This window comes from Trachypithecus francoisi, unplaced genomic scaffold, assembly GCF_009764315.1.
Source record: "Trachypithecus francoisi isolate TF-2019V2 unplaced genomic scaffold, Tfra_2.0 Lachesis_group5, whole genome shotgun sequence".
Taxonomy (NCBI): Eukaryota; Metazoa; Chordata; class Mammalia; order Primates; family Cercopithecidae; genus Trachypithecus; species Trachypithecus francoisi.
Genome location: NW_022681470.1, coordinates 84,119,999 through 84,138,957, shown reverse-complemented (window position 1 = coordinate 84,138,957; position 18,959 = coordinate 84,119,999). Strand labels below are relative to the sequence as shown.

At 49.2% G+C, this 18,959-nt stretch overlaps 1 protein-coding gene across 3 annotated transcripts in view; it reads right to left on the bottom strand.

Moving 5' to 3' along the window:
- The window catches only part of STUM (stum, mechanosensory transduction mediator homolog), a 63,691-nt gene that overhangs the window by 12,637 nt on the left and 32,095 nt on the right, over positions 1-18,959 (bottom strand). The gene's annotated exons all lie outside the window — the stretch shown is intronic.

Sequence of the window (18,959 nt, the reverse complement as noted above, 5' to 3'; positions counted from 1 at the left end):
CCACTGCCCAGACCCTGGTCCACTTCTCGTCTCCATACTACATGGGCCACCTGGAGCAGGTACGGCACGGGGCTGCCAGGGGCCCCATACAGTCTTGGAACCTTTCAGGGAGACAAGGAAATCACATGACAAGCAGTCCTTTCTGGGAAGGAGCAACAGGGAAGCCACTTGCAAGGACAACAGGCAGTTGGAAAGGGCAACTTTATGTGGCAAAGATTCCAAGGGCCAAAGAGTTCTGAGGTGGGAGCTGGTGTGTCTGAGTTAACAGAGAAGCAACCTCAGAGGTAAATTCAGGAGAGGTGAAGGGCCAGGAAATGACCACCTGGCACACACGCTGATTGCTAAGGGACAGGAGCCAAGAGCCTAGGTGCCTGCACAGTGTAGAGGGTGCAGACTAGGACAGGTTTCCCAGAGCCCCTCCCTGATGGGGTTCCCCTAGACACCCTGACCTGTAAGGGGAGGGACAGGGAGCCTACGCTCTATTGAGCATTCACAAGGTGCCAAGTAACGTGGTGGGTGCAGTCACATTCTTCACCTTGTCTAAGACTCAGCCCCTATGGGTAATATCACTACCTTTACTGAGTTAGGCCCCTTTCCTACATGGGCTCTGAGACCTCCTGATGACAACCGTGAAGAGAATTAGCATTCTCTGTGTCTGTCATAGTTCCCTACGGTGTCAGTAACAAGTTACCCAAACCTCATGGTTAAAAGCCACACAAATTTATTCTTTTATAGTTCTGGAGGTTAGAAGAGTCTGCAATGGGTTCTCAGGGATGAGTCCTTCTGGAGGCTCCAGGGGAAAATCTACTTTCTTGCCTTTTCTAGCTTCTAGAGGCCACCTACATTCCTTGGTTTGTGGCCCCTTCCTCCGTCATCACCACTAGCAGCGTAGCACCTTCTCCCTGACCTCTGCTTCTGTCTTTATATCTTCTTGCTGCCTCCCTGTGCTAAGGACCCTTGTGATAGCATTCAGAACCCACTTGGGTAATCCAGGATGCTCTCCCCATCCATTTAATTTAATCACATCTGTAAAATGCATTTTACTACATCAGGTAGCATATTCACAGGTTTGGGGATATGGATATGGACATCTTTAGAGGCCACCGTTTGGTTTACTACACTCTTACACACACAGAGAGTGATTCAGTGTGATGGTTAATTTTAGGTGTCAACTTGACAGGATTGAGGGGTTCCTAGATGGCTGGTAGGGCACTATTTCTGAGTGTGTCTGTCAGACTGTTTCCAGAGGGGACTGATGTGTGAGCCAGTGGACCAAGAGAGGAAGACTTGTTCTCAGTGTGGGTGGGCGCCATCCAATCAGCCGGGGGCCCAGCAGAAACAAACAGGCAGAGGAAGGGGAATGTCCTCTCCGCTTTCTTTCCTCCTTCCAGAGTGAGACGCTTTTTCTTCTCCTGCCTTTAGATATCACACTGCAGGTTCTTCAGCTTTTGAACTTTGGAACTTACCCCAGAGGCCTCCTGGGGGCCTCTCAGGACTGACTGGGGGCTGCACTGTTGGCTTCCCTGGTTCTGAGGTTTCAGACTTGGATTGAGCCATGCTGCCCGCTTGAGCCAGCTACTAGCTTCTCCGGCTTTGCAGCTCGCAGTCAACCTATCGTGGGACTTCTCCACCTCTGTGATCACATGAGCCAACTTCCCCTCATAAATACCCTTCCAGGGCTGGATGCAGTGGCTCATGCCTGTAATCCCAGCACTTTGGGAGGCTGAGGCGGGCAGATCACCTGAGGTTAGGAATTTGAGACCAGCCTGGCCAACATGGTGAAATCCTGTCTCCACTAAAAAATACAAAACTTAGCCGGGCATGGTGGTGGGCACCTGTAATCCCAGCTTCTCAGGAGGCTGAGGCAGGAGAATTGCTTGAACCCAGGAGGCAGAGGTTGCAGTGAGCCAAGATGGTGCCATTGCACTCCAGCTTGGGCAACAAGAGTGAAACTCTGTCTCAAAAAAAAAAAAAAAAAAATCTCCTTCCATATATCCTGCTTGTTCTGTCTCTCTGGAGAGCCCTAACTAATACCTCCCAGGAACTAAGCATCTTGTCCAAGGTCACACTCACAGGCAGGCATTGAACCCACCAGAGTCAGATGCCAATGCCACGCCCCGCTGCACTGCCTCCCAGGTGTAGATGACCTGTTAAAAGCAGGCCCAGACCAGAAAGCAGGGCATTTGGGAAATTGGCCAAACGACTGGTGACCATTTTCACATTCCTCGCGTTCCATCCTGTCAGTTCCTGCTCTTTGAGGCTGCCTTGTTTTTTATTTTGCCTCCCACTCTGAACTGAGTCCACACACTGAGTTCTGAAACTGACCCTGGCTCATTTTCCTCCTCCTCATCTTAACCACTGCCACCAACGTGAGGTCCCAGGCTGCATCTCATTGGTTTCAGGCCCTTCCCTGCCCAAACTCGCTGGCTCCTACAGTTTCCAGGTCTCGCCTTTGCTCTCGCCCACACCTTTGTGCTTCAGATCCAAGGCTGAAGCCTGAGTCCACATGCTGATTTCTGAAACTAACCCTGCCTCATTTTCCTTCTCCTCATCATAACCACTGCCACCGATGTGAGGTCCCAGGTGGCATCTCATTCACCTTCATCCCTTGAGCCCCTTGCACAGTGCCTTATACACAGTAGGTGGCCTGTCGGCATTCAAAGAAGTACACCGAACCTCAAGTGTCTCCTCCGACCACCTGTCTCATCACCTGTGGCATTTGTTAAAAATGTGGGGTCTCACCTGAGATCTACGGAATGTCTAAAGGATGATCCGGCATCTGCATTTCTCAACAAGCTTCCCCCCTGCCCTCCAAGGAATCATAAGGCTCACTAAAGTGTGAAAACCATGGATTCAAGATCAGGCAACTCACTAACTACCCCTACTATGTCCTTGGCACAGAGCCCCAGAGGCCCTGTGGGAGATCCAGAGAGGCAAAACTGTTCTTCTACTCGCACCGATGGACAGCCAGCTAGGGGCACAGAGTGTTGCCTAGAGCCTCCTTTCAGGGGGATGAGGTTGGGGTGCAACTCTGGAGTCTCTGTAGAGACTCATTAAGGAACCTAACTGGACCCCTGTCCTCAAGAACTCACAGTGTACTGGGCAAACTCATCACCCCATCTGACAGAGGAGAAGGAGGCTGAGGGCTTCTGTAAGGGTAAAAGTGATGAAGTTGGGACTTCAGCTCCAGCCTCTTCCTGCGGGGAGGAGAAGGGAGAGGATGGTGCAGGGGGCAGGGTGGTGACAAGGGGAAGGTGATGGAGATGAAGAGGGAGGACTGACTCTGGCCATTTGTGGAAGGCTTTGAATGCCTGGGTAAGAGTTTGCCCCCAACCTGCTGGAAATGGAGCTCTCACAGAGAGTTTTGAGCAGGAGAGAAATGCAATGGAAGCAGGGACTTAAGAAAATTAATTTGTCAGCAGGTGGATTTTTTTTTTTTTTTTTTGAGACTGAGTCTCACTCTGTCCCCCAGGCTGGGGTGCAGTGGCACGATCTCAGCTCACTGCAACCTCCACCTCCCGGGTTCAGGTGATTCTCCTGCTTCAGCCTCCTGAGTAGCTGGGATGACAAGCATGTGCTACCATGCCCTACTAATTTTTGTATTTTCAGTCGAGATGGGGTTTCCCCATGTTGGCCAGGCTGGTCTCGAACTCCTGACCTCAAGTGATCTGCTCGTCTCTGTCTCCCAAAGTGCAGGGATTATAGGCATGAGCCACCGTGCCCAGGTGGCAGGGTGGATTTAAAGTGTCTGAGATGGGAAACATGAACTGGGATAAGAAGTCAGCAGCTGAGGAATGGAGGAGATGTGGGCTCAGTACTTAGTAGTGGACACAGGAAGATGTGGAGGACTCAGGGACTATTAGGAAGTGTGTGCCACCATCCTTTGCTTCTACCAGTGCATCGTGCATGTGAGACAGGAGATGCATACAAGTGCACCTATTACAAAAGAGAACGCTGCAGAAGTGGAAAGATGGTTGAAGATGAACAAGAATATGTGTGGAAAATGTGAAGTGAAAATAACATAGGTGCCATTTGCTGCAAACTTATAGTTTGCTAAGCACTGTGCAACCCTCTCTCTACCTACATTACCTCTTATTCTTAAAACCACTGGAGGTAGTTATTATTATCCCCATTTTACAGATACAGAAACTGAGGCTCAGATAGGCTAAACGACTTGCCCTCACAGCAGAACCCAGACTTAAAGTCAATCCGTCTAGTTAAGAAGGCTGAGTCCTTTTCAGTCTAGGGTGTTGCATCCTTACATTAAAAAATAAGGAAAGAAGCCAGGCGTGATGGCTCACGCCTGTAATCACAGCACTTTAGGAGGCCAAGGCAGGCGCATCAACTGAGGTCAGGAGTTCGAGACCAGCCTGGTCAGCATGATGAAACACTGTCTCTACTAAAAATACAACAATTAGCTGGGCTTTGTGGTGCACGCCTGTAGTCCCAGCTACTCAGGAGGTTGAGACAGAAGAATCTCTTGAAGCCGGGAGGCAGAGGTTGCAGTGAGCCGAGAATGCTCCACTGCACTCCAGCCTGGGTGACAGAGTGAGACTCCATCTCAAAAAAAAAAAAAAAAATTATTAATAATAAGCAAGAACCTTCATCCTTAATGGTTTTCAAATATCCTTGAACCTACTCCTTCCCCTCCCTATGTCCTTTACGGAAGGCCCTGAATTGGATGGTGTTCTGATCTCTGGGCTACAGTGTCCTGACTCGGTGGGAGCTGAGACCCAGTGACCCTCTCTTTGTGGATGTGGCCTCACCTCACTCTTTCAGGCTAGGAAATGGGAACAGTGGTCCGTGTTCTTTCATGTTTTTATTAGACTGAACCATATGAAACTGGCATTTCTGCAGGTCAAGAACAGCTGAAAAATAAAAGCCTAATGTGTATATGAAAGTTTTGAGCATAAGGAAACTTTGTCCTTGAACTCAGAGATTCTTAGAGTCAGAAGGTCATCAAGCCCATCTCTTGTCAAAAGATGAAATCTCATTGGCATTGCCAAAGTGATTAGAGGCCAGTGGGCTGAGTACCTGCCTTTTCCCTGTGGAGCAGGGAAGGCCTGGTGAGCCCAGTGCTCTGCAAACGAGCAGGGCTGTGCAAGCTGAATGATCCCTAGCAAAAGCTTTGGCTTATATGTTAGGAAAAGCTGGGCTGGCCCACACTTTATTTAAAGGACGTGTGTGTGGTGTCGGAGGGATTTTTGGTCTCTGCACCTTCTTTTACTCATGTTGACACATTCATGATAAGTCTAAGCCATGTAAAAATATAACCTTATACACATACTGACTTCTACCACGTGCACGCATACTGTCCAGTTGTGTGAGCTCAGATATCACTAATTAGGAAACTACGACAACAGGTCTCTTTTGCCGTATAAGGCACCACACGCCATAAAAGGTAGAGATTAAGTGAGTGGATTTATGATATAAAACCTGTTTTAATCTCTTCAGCAGTAAATTTTAAAAATGGTTTTAGCACATTTTCCTATGAAGAGGTGTTAATTGTTTTAAATGAGTCTTACCAGTTAAATAAAATGCTCTACCCAACAGGCATGTGTTGGTTTTAATTTATTCTATTGAGCGCCAGCCATATGCCAATGCTGAGTCCTGGGAATGGGAGCCCAGACAGGTGATGGGAACTTGCCACCCCAGCCCGGGAGCTCACACTCTGGCAAGGACACTGGGTCACACCAGGAACAGTGACGAATTCTGTTTGGCCATAGCAGGAAAGACTTCACAGGAGAGCAGGCGATGCAGCAGGGAGCTGGGAAGCTGATGGGGACTCATGGAGGGAAGGAGGAGGGGAAGAACATCTGCAGGAAGGCCAGCCTGGCTGTCCAAAGCTAAGCGGTGCACAGTCTGGAGCTCAGCGGTGCATAGACTGGACTCAGAGGAGGGAAGAGCATCTGGAGACAGGCTGACCTGGCCGTTCAGAGCCCAGTGGTGCACAGGTTGGACTTAGGGCATGTGTAGGGGAGTGATGAAAAATGAGGCTGGCTCAGACTTCTGTAAAAATTTCAGAAATTAAACAAGTGAGGCTGGAGTGGGCAGGGGTCAGACTGGGGAGGGCCCTGCGGGCCTGGCTCTGGAATCCACCTTCCTCTTCCAGGCAACAGGCAGCCCTGGGAAGGGGTTAAACAGGGGACTATCGGGCCTAGTTTGAATTTGAGAACAAACACTTGACCCCTAAGGAGGGATGGGTCGGAAGCGGCGAGGTGGAAGGCAGGGAGAGGAGGCCTTGCAAAATCCCCAGTGAGAAGGGAGGAGAGGGCGGTAGGAGAGACAGGACCTGCAGAGGACAGGTAGGCAGCATCCTCAATTTAGTGACCTGCTGGATGTTGGAGTAGGGAAGGAACAGGGGCACAGGATGGGTTTGGGGTTCTGGTTTTCCACACTACAGGGTTAGGATGGAGCCATTGACCAAGGTGGGAAACCCAGAGTGGGCCGTGCCCACCGACTGAAGACAGCTGAGTCAGAGACAAGGACCCCAGAGGTGTCCATTTCAACTAGTGTTTGAAAGTGAATGAGGTCACCCCAGGAGGGCATGAAATTCAAGGAAAGACCCTGGGAGACACCAAGATTTTAGGGGTGAGCAAGGGAAAAGAAGACCACAAAGGAACAGGGGAGGTCCAATCAGACTGGCTAGGAGAGGGCATCCCAGAAACAGGAGAGAACTGTCTGGAGGAAGAGGTGGTGGGGCAGGTCACTTGCTTTAGCAAGGTTCAGTGAGAGGGGCCACGTGCAATCACAGACTCTCTTAGGCCAAGAGTAGCTCCACAGGGAGTCGGGAGACTGGCAGGGCTCAGAGCAGGAGGTCAGGGGGTTTGGAGAGAATGGAGATGTGGATTCCAGAGCGTGGGTGAGGACCACTTTTCCTTAAGTGGGAGAAACTTAAGCTTGTTTATCTGCTGAGAAGAAGCTGCCAGGAGGGGGCAGGGGACAGGGTGAAGACATAACCAGGTAGGGGATAAGTGGACATCAAGGTTCTTGGTAAAATGAGAAGGGGAACCATCCCCTGATGTTTTTCCAAAGCAGTATGTACATCAAATGTCTCAAACTGAGGTTCATATGCAGATTCTAAGGCCCCAACTCTAGACTGCCACAGGCACAGGGATGGATCTAGGAATTGCTTGTTTAAAAAAAAAATAAACATTCCTCCAGCTGATACCAATTCCTCTGACGGGTGGAGGAATTAGCCTGGCAGATATAGAACGAGAAAATCATACAACTTCATCAGAAATGAGTCCACGATTCTAGTTTTTCACTCTGTCCAACGGCTTCCCCCACATGACTCAGGGCTGGAGCGGGAAGACGGTCCTCTGCAGCAAGGACAGGGAGGCTGAGGCTGGCCCTCGGCATGCTGTTCCTGGAGGTCCCAGCGAACGCTAACTGGCACCAGGGAAAATGATGGTAATGGATTGTACTGTCAACCACCAAAATCAATGTGTTGTAAGATACCTGGGACTTAGGCACAGACATGTGGTTTGCACGTCCTACCATGATCCTGGGAAAAAGGGCAGGCAGCAGAGGCCTGTGGAAGTCCTCCTACGGAGAGGTGCAGCAAAAACACAAGAAGAGCCAAGCTTTGCAAGCACAGCGCCCCCTGGCTGCCATCACTGTGGTCTCTGTGCTTGCAGCTTCCCCAAGGAGCTCAGGGCTCAGGCCCCAAGAAAAGGCAGTGGGGAGGGAAAAGGGTCTCTCCACTTCCATCCTGGAAGCCCCAAAGAGATTCTCTGGGCCTGTCCTCAGGGGAGAGTTCCTGAAGCTTGGCTGTCAGGAACAAGAAGGCAAGCAGTCAGGAGTGGGCTGGTACAGTCTCCCATCAGGAGGGGGGCGGCTCTGCTCCCACAAGTTAGAGCCTGGGAGCTGGAAGCATCCTTTGAACTCTCACTAGGTTCAGTTTTTCGCATGACTCACGTGGGAGCTTTGGGAGGTGTTGAGTTTGGAGAGAGGATCTTGAAGCCTCTTGGAACTTGGTGGGAGAAGGGCAGAACTGTCTTCTGAAGCAGCTACTTCAGGGTAAAAACTGCCCCTGGGACCTAGGCCAGCAAGTCGTTTGATCCCAGTTGTCAGCTCCAGCTGGCTCTGTAGTCATTGTGATGTGCTGCTCCCCAGTGGCTGTGACTTACACCTGGACACCCTTCCTCACTCCCGGGGTGTTGGTTGAGCAAGGCCTTTTTCAAGGCCTTACCCTGAATGTGAGCTTTGGGGGTGAGGAAGGAAATGTACAGCTGATTTTGAAAGCAAAGAAACAGGTTCTTCACACCCTGAAAAACAGGACCCATTGCCAAGGGCTGCCTAGTTCAAGGCCAGAATAAGCTAAATGGAAGATTATGTTCAGGATCAAAATGAGAGATTGCTAAAAATACATCTTCCTGGGTCCCGTCACCCTAAGATTCTGATTTAGGAGGTCTAATCATCTTTGCCTCATTGTGCAATTATTTCAACCAGAAAGAAAAGGAAAGAGAACTGACTACAAGTTCACAAATACTTCTGGACAAAAGTCCCAGGGACACAGAATCAGCGTAGCCTTGAACGTGAACGGGGCCTATATGACCATGGCCTAAGTAAACCAGAGGAGGCTGCAGAAAGCAAGGCCAGAGTCCTGGGCCACTCAGATGCTCTTTGTGCCAACTCTTTTGGGTTTTGTTTTCTCAAGAAATGGAGCAGAAGATTTGGGATATCATGTGCTCATATGTGCTGAGGGAAGGCAATGTCATCCTTTCAGCTTTGTCACTCCAGAACAGAGCACAAGAAGGCCACACTAGGTGGGAGACAAAGGTGTCAACCAAAGGGCATATCAGCGCAGCATTTAAGGCTGAGCAGGTCTGTGGAGGGGCTGTATCTTCCCCTGGAATTACACCAAGTCAGTCACCCAGAAAGTGTTTTGTAGACCCAGCACTGCAGCCTCTGTCCTGGCCAGCAAGGAATTTGCAAGGAGGACTCAGAACATAAAACCGATCTAGAATAGTGCAGGGTAAAACACAAACAGTTCTAGCATCCTCATCATCCTGACCCTCCACACACTTTTTCAGAAAGAATCTGCCAGTGCCCTTGATACGTCTATCCTGGAGCAGCAAAGGGTCCGTGAGTGGCTTTCAACATTAGAGAAAGCACAGCACCCTAGTGAGGTCACACCACCCACTGGAAAGCCGAATTTGCCAGTATTTCGCTGGGATCCCGTCATTTCAGTGCAGTAACTAGGGGGTCTTTCCTGCTATCAGCAGTTCCCAGTGGCCAATAACCCACCTTTGATCAACTAGAGATGGGAGAGTAAATTTATTATGACTTAAATCTTTCCATGCATGGGTTTCATGGAAGAGAATGAGGAAAAGTGGACCGGTGACCTTCTGTCTTCCAGCAGAGAGAAGGTGCATGGCATCTTGAACCACTTCTCCCTTAGCCTCAGCTGCTCCCCTATATCCAGAGGCCCTCCATTCTCTCCCCAGTCAGAAAGTGCCAGCTTGGGACGAACCCTCTTCATTCCTCCCAGGGTCTCAGGTAAATGCTCAGGGGTCTTGGGCAAATGCGTTGGGATTGTGAGGTTGACGGGGTCAGGGGAACACAGTGGGGTACGAGTCTTCAGGCAGACAAGGGGTGTGCAGGTGAGACCCTGGTAAGTCACAGCCTTCAGGTGTATTGCAGCATCAGGTGGGCTGCAGCTGTTACTATGTGCCTTTGATTTTCCAACTGGCATAAAGGCAAGAAGACAGGAGCCTTCTTGGATGCCACACACCCATCCAGTGTCCTTCCTTCTGAGGACAGAAGGAAAATGAGACCAGCTCCCTCCTCCGTCCCCCTCAGTTCCCTGACTGTGACATCAATTCTCATCCTGCTGGGGGTGAGGGTGACTGGAGCTAATAATTAATTTTACCGGCTCTGGGTGTGCATCAGCTTCCTTGTGCTTATTAACAAACCTCCTCTGCCCTCTGCCTGCCCGCTCCCAGCCTGGGCACTCTGTGGCAGGGCTGGGGAGCTGTGCTACAGAACTGGACACCATAGGTCTCTTCAGGGGTCTTCCCAGGATGTTAAGCTGGAGGAGAAATTTAACCCCACGGAATTTCTCAGTTCCCTAACTCCAAGCCTGCCATGACAGAGTCTAGGCTTCAGTGCTAGAGGGTGAACTGAGGAGACAGGGATGGGATGGGGAAGGGTGGTTGTGTAATGGCCAGGGCAGGGGAGCCCAGGACAATGCAGTGGCCCTTGAGGGCTTAACCTTGTCCTTCCTACCTTCCAGCATGTCGGTGTTAAGGGTGGCCAGTTTGGTGGAAAGATGGGTGAGGGCAGCAGTGGTGACATTTGTTATAGGAGACAACACGGCTACCATCTCCTTAGAATTTGCAACCTCACAAGATGACATTTCCATGGATGGGTAGACACGGAGATTAAAAACAGAGAGGGGTTCTGCCCAAGGCTGCAGCAGCCAGAGAGACTCTCTGAGTTCAAAGGCAGTGAGAGCCTACAACATGATGAGACCCAAAGGGATCTCTTGTGGGGATGCTGCTGCAGCAACTGAGAACAGGGATCCCTGAGCTGACGCCTTGCCATAATAGTGCCACTAATCCACAGGCCCGAGGCTAAGACTTCCAGGCTCATGCCCGGACCTCATCTGATTGCCCAAATAACAAATAACATGGATGTAGTGCCCACCATGTGCTCAGCATGGAGCTTGTTAAAGCTAAGGCACTCTCTCCTTACCAAACGCAAGCCTAGGAACAAGACTGCCCCAGGGATTCAGCAGCCCAGTGTGTGTGAGCTCAAGTGTGCCAGGCACCAGTGGGAGCTCATAGCCAGGCGTGGGTGACCCCTGGGATTGGTGGGAAGAGCTGTCCCCAGGTGCCCTGAGCTGTGGCTACACACACTGGGCATATGGGAGAACGGTGCACCCTGAACCCTTAAGTCTTTGAGCCCTCAGAAGCAAAAGCCTCAGTGGGCCTCTGACACAGCAGGTAGTAGCAGACTCCAGTCACTAGACCTGAAGACTGCATTCCATCGTGCAAAAGTTTGATGAGATCATGGAGTTAGAGTCTCTATAATGGAACTGATGCCCTTATAAAGGGATGAAGAAATCCAAGCTCTTTCTCTCTCTCCCTCCCCACCTTGTGAGAAAACCAGAAAGAGGTCCCTTCCCAGAACCCAATCACACTGGTATACTGGTCCCAGATTTTCCAGTTTCCAAAACTATAAGAAATAGATGTCTGCTATTTACGCTACCCTGTCTATGGTATTCTTGTTATAGCAGCCTGAACTAAGACATGTCCCCTCCTTAAAATCATACCCAATTCATTTCATCCATTCATTTTTCCATGTATTCAGCTAGCATTTATGAAGTACCTGCTGAGTGTTTCAGTGTCCAAGCCCTCAAGTATCCTACGGGGCAGTGAGAGGCAAATAACCCACAGAACGCAATGCTGTGTGGTCAGTCCTCTGAGCAGGGACTGAGGCGGGACAGGCAGGATAACACTGTGAATACAAAGGTGGGCTCTGGCGTCAGAATGCCAGGGTCTGAATCCCAGCTGCATCACAGATAAGCTGTGCAACCTTGACAAGTGATGGCATTTCTCTAGACCTCATCTCTAGATGATAGCATTTCTCATTTCCCCATCTATGAAACGCGCAATGATAGTAGACAAGGGTAAACGTGAGGATTAAATTAATGCATGTAAAGTACTTAGAACACAGCATGAAACCAATAAGGCCTAGTTGGGGCATGAGGAGGGCCCCACACTGAGTAGGAAGGAAGATGATGGGGACTGTCCTCTGAGGAGGGAATGCTGGAGGAGAATCTTGGCAGATAGGAGTTATTAATTATGACTAGGAAAACAAAATTGAAGATTTCAATGAATCCTGCTCTCACACTGACTTGTGGCCAATGGCATTATTCTTCACTCCACCTTTTTAAAAAAAGTTATTGTCATTGTTAAGTTCACCGTGTCAGCCTCATGAAGCCTGAGGCTAGGCACTCAGCCCTATGCCGCAGTGTGACACAGCCAGGAAAAATTATAATTGTGATGACTACATAGCAAGATGGGCAAGTGCTTCAAGTGAGATTACACAAATAGAAAGTATATTGTGTGGGGGACTATTTTAACATATGTGTGTATGTGAACAAAGACTGGAGTGTATTAAGCAAAATATTGTAAAAATGGTTTTGCCATGGTGGAATTATAGGTGGCTTTTCTCTTTTTTCAAAAACAAATTCTCATTTTGGTTAAAACAAGGTTTTAGGCAACCTGTTGAGATCCAACTCTTCAAGGATGTCTATCAGTTAGCTCCTCACTAGCTGCAGAGAAGGCAATGGAGTGGTTGAGTAAACTAGGGGACAGATGCATGTAGACATCTAACACAAAAAATTAAATGATGCCATGGGACTCTGCAAGGCTGTGACAGAAGCCCCTGAATTTCCAGGAACACCCCTGGAATGCAGCTCCCAATCCTATGGTGTTGTTCCCAGTTAACCAGGCAGAGTGGGGCTTTCAGCCAAATGGCAGGCTTGGGTTCACCTGCTGGAGATGAGAGGCCAGACTCAGAGGCTTCTGGGTTGGAAGCCAGGAAAGGACTCCAGTCCCAAGAGGCCTTCAGGAGCCACTGTAGACTCAGGCAGCCACAACACAGCAACAGTGGAAAAGGAGGTGGTTTGACTGAGCTGGCACCCAGCCTCTCGGAGGACCAGGAAGGGAGGAGAGGAGGTGGAAGGAGCCCTGTGTGGGGCTTGTGCTCAGGTGCACCCTGTCAGCTGGTGATTCCCCACAGGCCTGGCAGACACACGTGTTCCTTCCTGGAACTGTGCCCTGCCGGGCGGCCCGTGTATATGCTCTAGTGCTAGGGACAACTTCCTGCCTGGGGCGCATGGAATCAGTTCAAGATGGCTGTCTCCATGGGGAGGTGATGTTGCCGCTCCTGCCATGGGGACATATCACACTTGCAGGGAGGAGTTGTCCCTTGTGGTCTTTAATTTGGAAGTAACCAACTCAAACAGGCTTAAATCACAAAGGGATTTATTGACACCTATAATCCCAGCACTTTGGGAGGCTGAGGCAGTCAGATCATCTGAAGTCAGGAGTTGGAGACCAGCCTGGCCAACACGGTAAAATCCCATCTCTACTAAAAATACAAAAATTAGCCAGGCATGGTGGTGAGTGCCTGTAATCCCAGCTACTTGGGAGGCTGAGGCAGGAGAATTGCTTGAACCTGAGAGGTGGAGGTTGCAGTGAGCTGAGATCATGCCACTGCACTCAGGCCTAGGTGGCAGAGAAAGACTCTGTCTCAAGAAAACAAAAACAAAGGGAAATTGGTTCACAAACTGGAAAAAACAAAACAAAACAAAACTAGAAGGGCACTGTGGGATCATGTTAGGAAGATGGAATCTAGGGCCAGACTGCTGAGTGTTATTCCTGACTTTACCATTTACTGGTTGACTGAAATTGGGCAAGTTATTCTACCTCTGGAGGTCTATCAAACCTTTTCAGCCCAATTTCCTCATCTGTAAGATATGGGTTATACTAGTATCCATATCCAGGATTTCATGTGAGGCTTCATAGAGATTATGCATTTAAAATACCTAGAACATATTAAGTACCTAATATCTCCTTGCTATTTTTATTGTTAACAGGAATTCAGGGTTGGTTTGATTTCTTGGCTCAATGATTCATCAGAGACCCAATGTCTTCCATCTCTCTGCTCTGTCTTCCAAGGTGTGAGCTTCATCACAAGGCCAACTTCTCTCATGGTGACAAAATAATTGCAGCAGTTCTAGGTTCACATCCATATACCACATCTCCAGAGGAGACAGAACATTTCTGTCTCAGCATTCCAAGTAGGAGTCCTGAGATTTACTGAGATAGGACTAGTTAGTTCACTTGCCCACTCTTGAATCAATGATTTGGCAGAAGAAATAGAGTCAGCTTCCCCTACAAAACCCAGGTGGCATAAAGGAGACATGAACTCCTGAGTGAAAATCTGGATTTTTTTGGGAAGTAGGAAGAGGGTAAAATGATGCTGGGTAAGTGATCAGTAATATTCACTAATGGGATAACTGCATTATTAAATCAAGCATAGAAATGATAAATTGAACCATCTTTTTCCAAATGGGGGTGTGGTGGATTTAAAACATGGCACCCAGGCCAGGTGCAGGGGCTTATGCCTACAATCTCAGCACTTTGGGAGGCCAAGGTGGGTGGACCATGAGGTCAGGAGTTCCAGACCAGCCTGGCCAACATGGTGAAGCCCCATCTCTACTAAAAATATAAAAATTAGCCCAGCATAATGGTGGGCACCTATAATCTCAGCTACTGCAGAAGCTGAGGCAGGAGAATTGCTTGAACCCGGGAGGCAGAGGTTGCAGTGAGCTGAGACCACCCATTGCACCCCAGCCTGGGTGGCAGAGCAAGACTACATCTCAAAAAAAAAAAAAAAAAAAATGGCACCCAACTCTTTGACACTCTTTCATCAGGAGATGGGCCCATATATTTTCCTCTTAAAACTGAACTCTCTAAGAACCAACAGCATGTAACAGAAGTGGCACTATGCCAGTTTCCTGGCTCAGGCCTTAACAAACTGCTGGATCTCATTTCCTGCATCTTCAGCTGCATACTCTTGAACCCAGCCACCATGCTGTAAAAAAGTCCAAACTAGCTCATGTGGGCAACTCTGGGGAGAAACCTCATGTAGATGGTCCAGTCAACAGCTCAGGTGAGGTTCCAGCTGATGGCCAGTTTCAGCTACGAGACATGTGAGTAAAGATGCCTCTAGATGATTCCAGTCCCCAACCATCAAGTCACCCTGGTTTTGAGTCTTGCTAGCTGAGGCCCCACACATCATGGAGCAGAGACAAGATATCCTGAATGTGTCCTGTCTAAATTCCTACCCACAGAAGTGATGTGCATAATACAATGGCTTTTTTTTTCCACACCACTAAATTTTGAGATTGTTTTCTATACAACAATAGATAGTTGGAACAAGAGCGTCACTGGGCAAGATGTCAATGGAGGGGGAAGAAGAGTAGAAGAAGAGGGCGAGGATGTTTAGTTTTTACAGCAGTCATTTAGCATCTAGAATCCTAAAGGCCTGTACTGCTTGGTTCTTGGGCAGAGGGGGCGATTACTCCCATCACCCCTCCCAGAGCTCTGCCCCACCAAGTCAGGACAACTGACAAGAGTCAGAGAGTCTGTTAGGATAACACTGCACTGCAGCCATGCTACAGGAAGTACATAAGATTATCAAAAGATAGCCAGTGACAGAGAGGAGGATTCTAGTGGACACAGAACTGTGAGGAAAGAGAAAAAGGAAGAGGCCAGTGAGGAGTAGCTCCCTGAGGACCTTTCTAGGTGGGCAGGAATGGACTAATAAGGCACTGGGGAGGAAAAACAGAATTGCTTTATGCTGTCCTGTAGGATACACATGTGCTTGCTTGTCTGGCAAAAGGTACCTTCCCAGTCTTCCAACTGGCAAAGGTAAAACCATTATCATTATAATCAATCTGTAATGCACTGAGCACTCATTAGAAGTTAGCATTTTACCATATTTCCTCACTTGATTTCTACAACAATCCCAAGTCTTTATTCTCATTTAACAGACAAGAATAGGCCTAGAATGAATGGTACATTAACCAACGGCAGTGGATTTCAGAAATGGCCCCAGTTCTCCAATTCCTGTATCCATAGCCTTTGCAATGTGACTTTGCTGCTCCTCCCATTAAGAAGTAGAATCTGCTTCCCCATCCTTTGAATGCAGGCTGGACCTGGGACTTTCCTTGGCCAATATAATGCAGGGGAAGTGGCGCTGTGCCACTGCTGAGCTGAGGCCACACTCATAGAGCTCTGCACTGTCATCACATGAATAAGCTCTGGCCAGCCTGTTAGAGGATGAGATACCACATGCAGATGGCTGCAGCCATCTAGCCATCCCAGCTAAGAATAACCAAGCCCAGCTTGACCAAAGAAATGCCCCCTTGAGCCCAGCCCACAGAATTGTGAACTCCATAAACACTATTGTTTTAAGCCACTAAGTTTTAGGGAGGCTTGTCATGCAGCAAAAGCTAACTGAGACCGCCTGGGCCTGTTTTCACAAACTTGTTGGCTACCAGGAAAGGAGAGGGAGAGGCCTGAGGTCTGTGGCCCCTCAGCTTCATCAGAGAACAAAAGGGGAAGGGGTACTGGGGCTTTAGGAGACAGCCTACCCTGGGACTGTGGAAAACCTTTTCAGGACTTTGAGAGTCAAACAAAAGTGGCCTGGCTTCCTGTGCACTGGCTTTCAGATGAGATTGATTTTGGAGAGACCCTTCAGGATCCACGTACTCATGTCTTTTTTTTTTTTTTTTTTTTGAGATGGCATGTTGCTCTTGTTGCTTAGGCTGGAGTGCAATGGCATGATCTCGCCTCACTACAACCTCCACCTCCCAGGTTCAAGCAATTCTCCTGCTTCAGCCTCCCCAGCAGCTGAATGGTGGCACCTGCCACCATACTCAGCTAATTTTTTGTACTTTTTAGTAGAGATGGGTTTTCACCATATTGGCCAGGCTGGTCTCGAACTCCTGACCTCACGTGATCCACCTGCCTCGGTCTCCCAAAGTGCTGGGATTACAGGCATGAGCCACTGCGCCTGGCTCATACTGATGTCTTAAAAGAGCAAAGAGCCAAATGGATTTGAGAAACCTACTTTTTAAAAGAAAACTCATTTCAGGAAAGAACCAAGGATTAAAACCAGTCATTCCAATGGTGAAGGATGGCATTGACCTTTCCCAGGCCGGGGGCTGACACAACAGCAGCAGCATCCACCTCCGTATCAGTGGAGCTGTGGTCAGGATCCCCGGGACCAGGGCTTCCAGGAGGAGGCTGGGGACAGCTCTGGTAGCAGCATGGTTGCAGGGTGACTAAGTGAGGGGGAACTGGAAGGGGAGGGCCAGACGTGTGAATGAGGGGCAGGGCAGAAGCCTGCAGTTAGAAATAGAAGAAAGGAAGATTTTAGTCAAACCTCAGATAAACTGCAGCAGCTGCAGAGAGGACTCACAACACTCTACAGTGGACGGGTGCAGGAAGTCCCTGGAATGGGTCCCCCTGAAGGATGAGAGCATTTCAGGGACGCAGCCGGCTAGGCCAGGCCTGGCTCAGGATGAAACCCACTAAGAGGATGGCAGTTCTTCACCACTGGCTCCTCCCTGATGTGCCCATCTTCCCATCCACTGACTCTTTTCAGCTCATTTTGCTGGTTTCTAGTTCTTCTCCCCACCCACTACCTGGCTGCCCATCCTCCCCCACCATCATCTGTGTGTACTCTTGCTCACTGCACTCCAGCCTGGGCAACACAGTGAGACTCCATCTCAAAAAAACAAAAAAAAAAAAAAGAAGAGGAAGAGAGAGCTAAGCTCATACACTCTCGTCCTCTCACCATGTGATGTCCTCTGCCATGTAATGATGCAGCAAGAAGGCCCTCACCAGATGCTGGCACTATACTCTTGGACTTTTCAGCCTCCAGAACTGTGTGCTAAATAAACTTCTTTCGGTTATAAATTACCCAGTCTGTGGTATTCTGTTATAGCAACAGAAAATGGACCAAGACACCGACAAACCAACTGTCTGTCCATCCATTCAGTATTCATTGCCCACTGAGTAGGAAGACTGCTAGCTGTCCCCCAAATCCCTTCTTTTTGACTCCTGGGCATTTAGCCACTCATCTAGCATCTACATGTCCCAGCCTCCTTTGCAACCAAGAGAGGCCATGAGACTAAGTTTGGGACAATGAGCTATGAGCAAAAGTGATACACGTAGGAAACTTCTGGGTCTTCTCCAAACTAAATCCAGCTGCTTTCCCCAGACTTTGCTCTTTTCCTTTCCTATGGGCTGGAAAGAAGACACAGCGGCAACCCAACTTCAACTATGGGAACTAGGGCCACACCCTGGGCCTTGGCAGAAGACTATTCACCAAGATGATTCCAATGAATGACCTCTTAGAAGAGAGCGGCCCTGCCAGCCTGGCACAGCCTGATAGATAGCTTGACGTGAGAGAAAGGGCTTCTAATGCATTTAAGTCACTGTGTTTCTGGTCTCTTTGTTATAGCAGCTGAGTCTCTAACTACAGACCCACCAGACACTGTGCTTGGTGCTGGGGGCACAATGGTGGCCCAGACGTATAACCCTTCAATTAGTGGTGGATCCAGATACAGAGCTGGGTATTCGCTGGTCAAGGTGATAAAGGCTGTGAGGGGGCAGCATGGGGAGCAGTGGGGCAACAGCAGCCCTTGACCCAGGCATGAGAGCACAGGAGGGCTTCCAAGAGGAAAGAGAGATCTCAGGTGAGTGTGGAGTCTAGGAAGGGGGAAGACCGTTCCAAGTAGAAAAGATGCAATATATGCCAGGGAGAGTGGGGCATACTCAAGGTATGACTTGTCCTCCTCTGCCCTCCCCTTCATCAGCCATGCAATGTTGAAGTCCTCAGCCTCAGCCCTAGACCTCTCCTCTCCCCAGCACACAGCTTCTCCTAAGATCCTCTCCCCTCCACCCAGGGCACCTGATTGAAGACTTCATTCTCCAGCACAGACTTCACCTCTGAGCTCCAGACCACTGACAATGGCTTACTTGACAACTCTTCTGAGATATTTCAAAACCTTTTAGAAACAAGTACAAGAACAAATTCCTGACCTGTCCCCGCACTAAGCCTTGCCCTTTCTCATCTCAGAGATCCACACCCACTCCCATCACCTGCACCAGCCAGAACCCAGGATTCCCTATGGCTCCTCCTCCCCACAGCCCATCTGAGACCAAATCTGTCATTTTTACTTCTAAATGTCTCTTACCTCCACCCACTTTGTCTCTGCTAACGCCGCCTCCTAGTTCAAGCTCCCATCAACTCTTGCCTGGACTGCTGCCTCCTAACAGGTCTCCCACAGCTGTGCTGTCTGCAACAGCTGCAGGGATGTTTTCAAGATGCAGATATGATTATCCTTCGGCAGCTCCCATTGC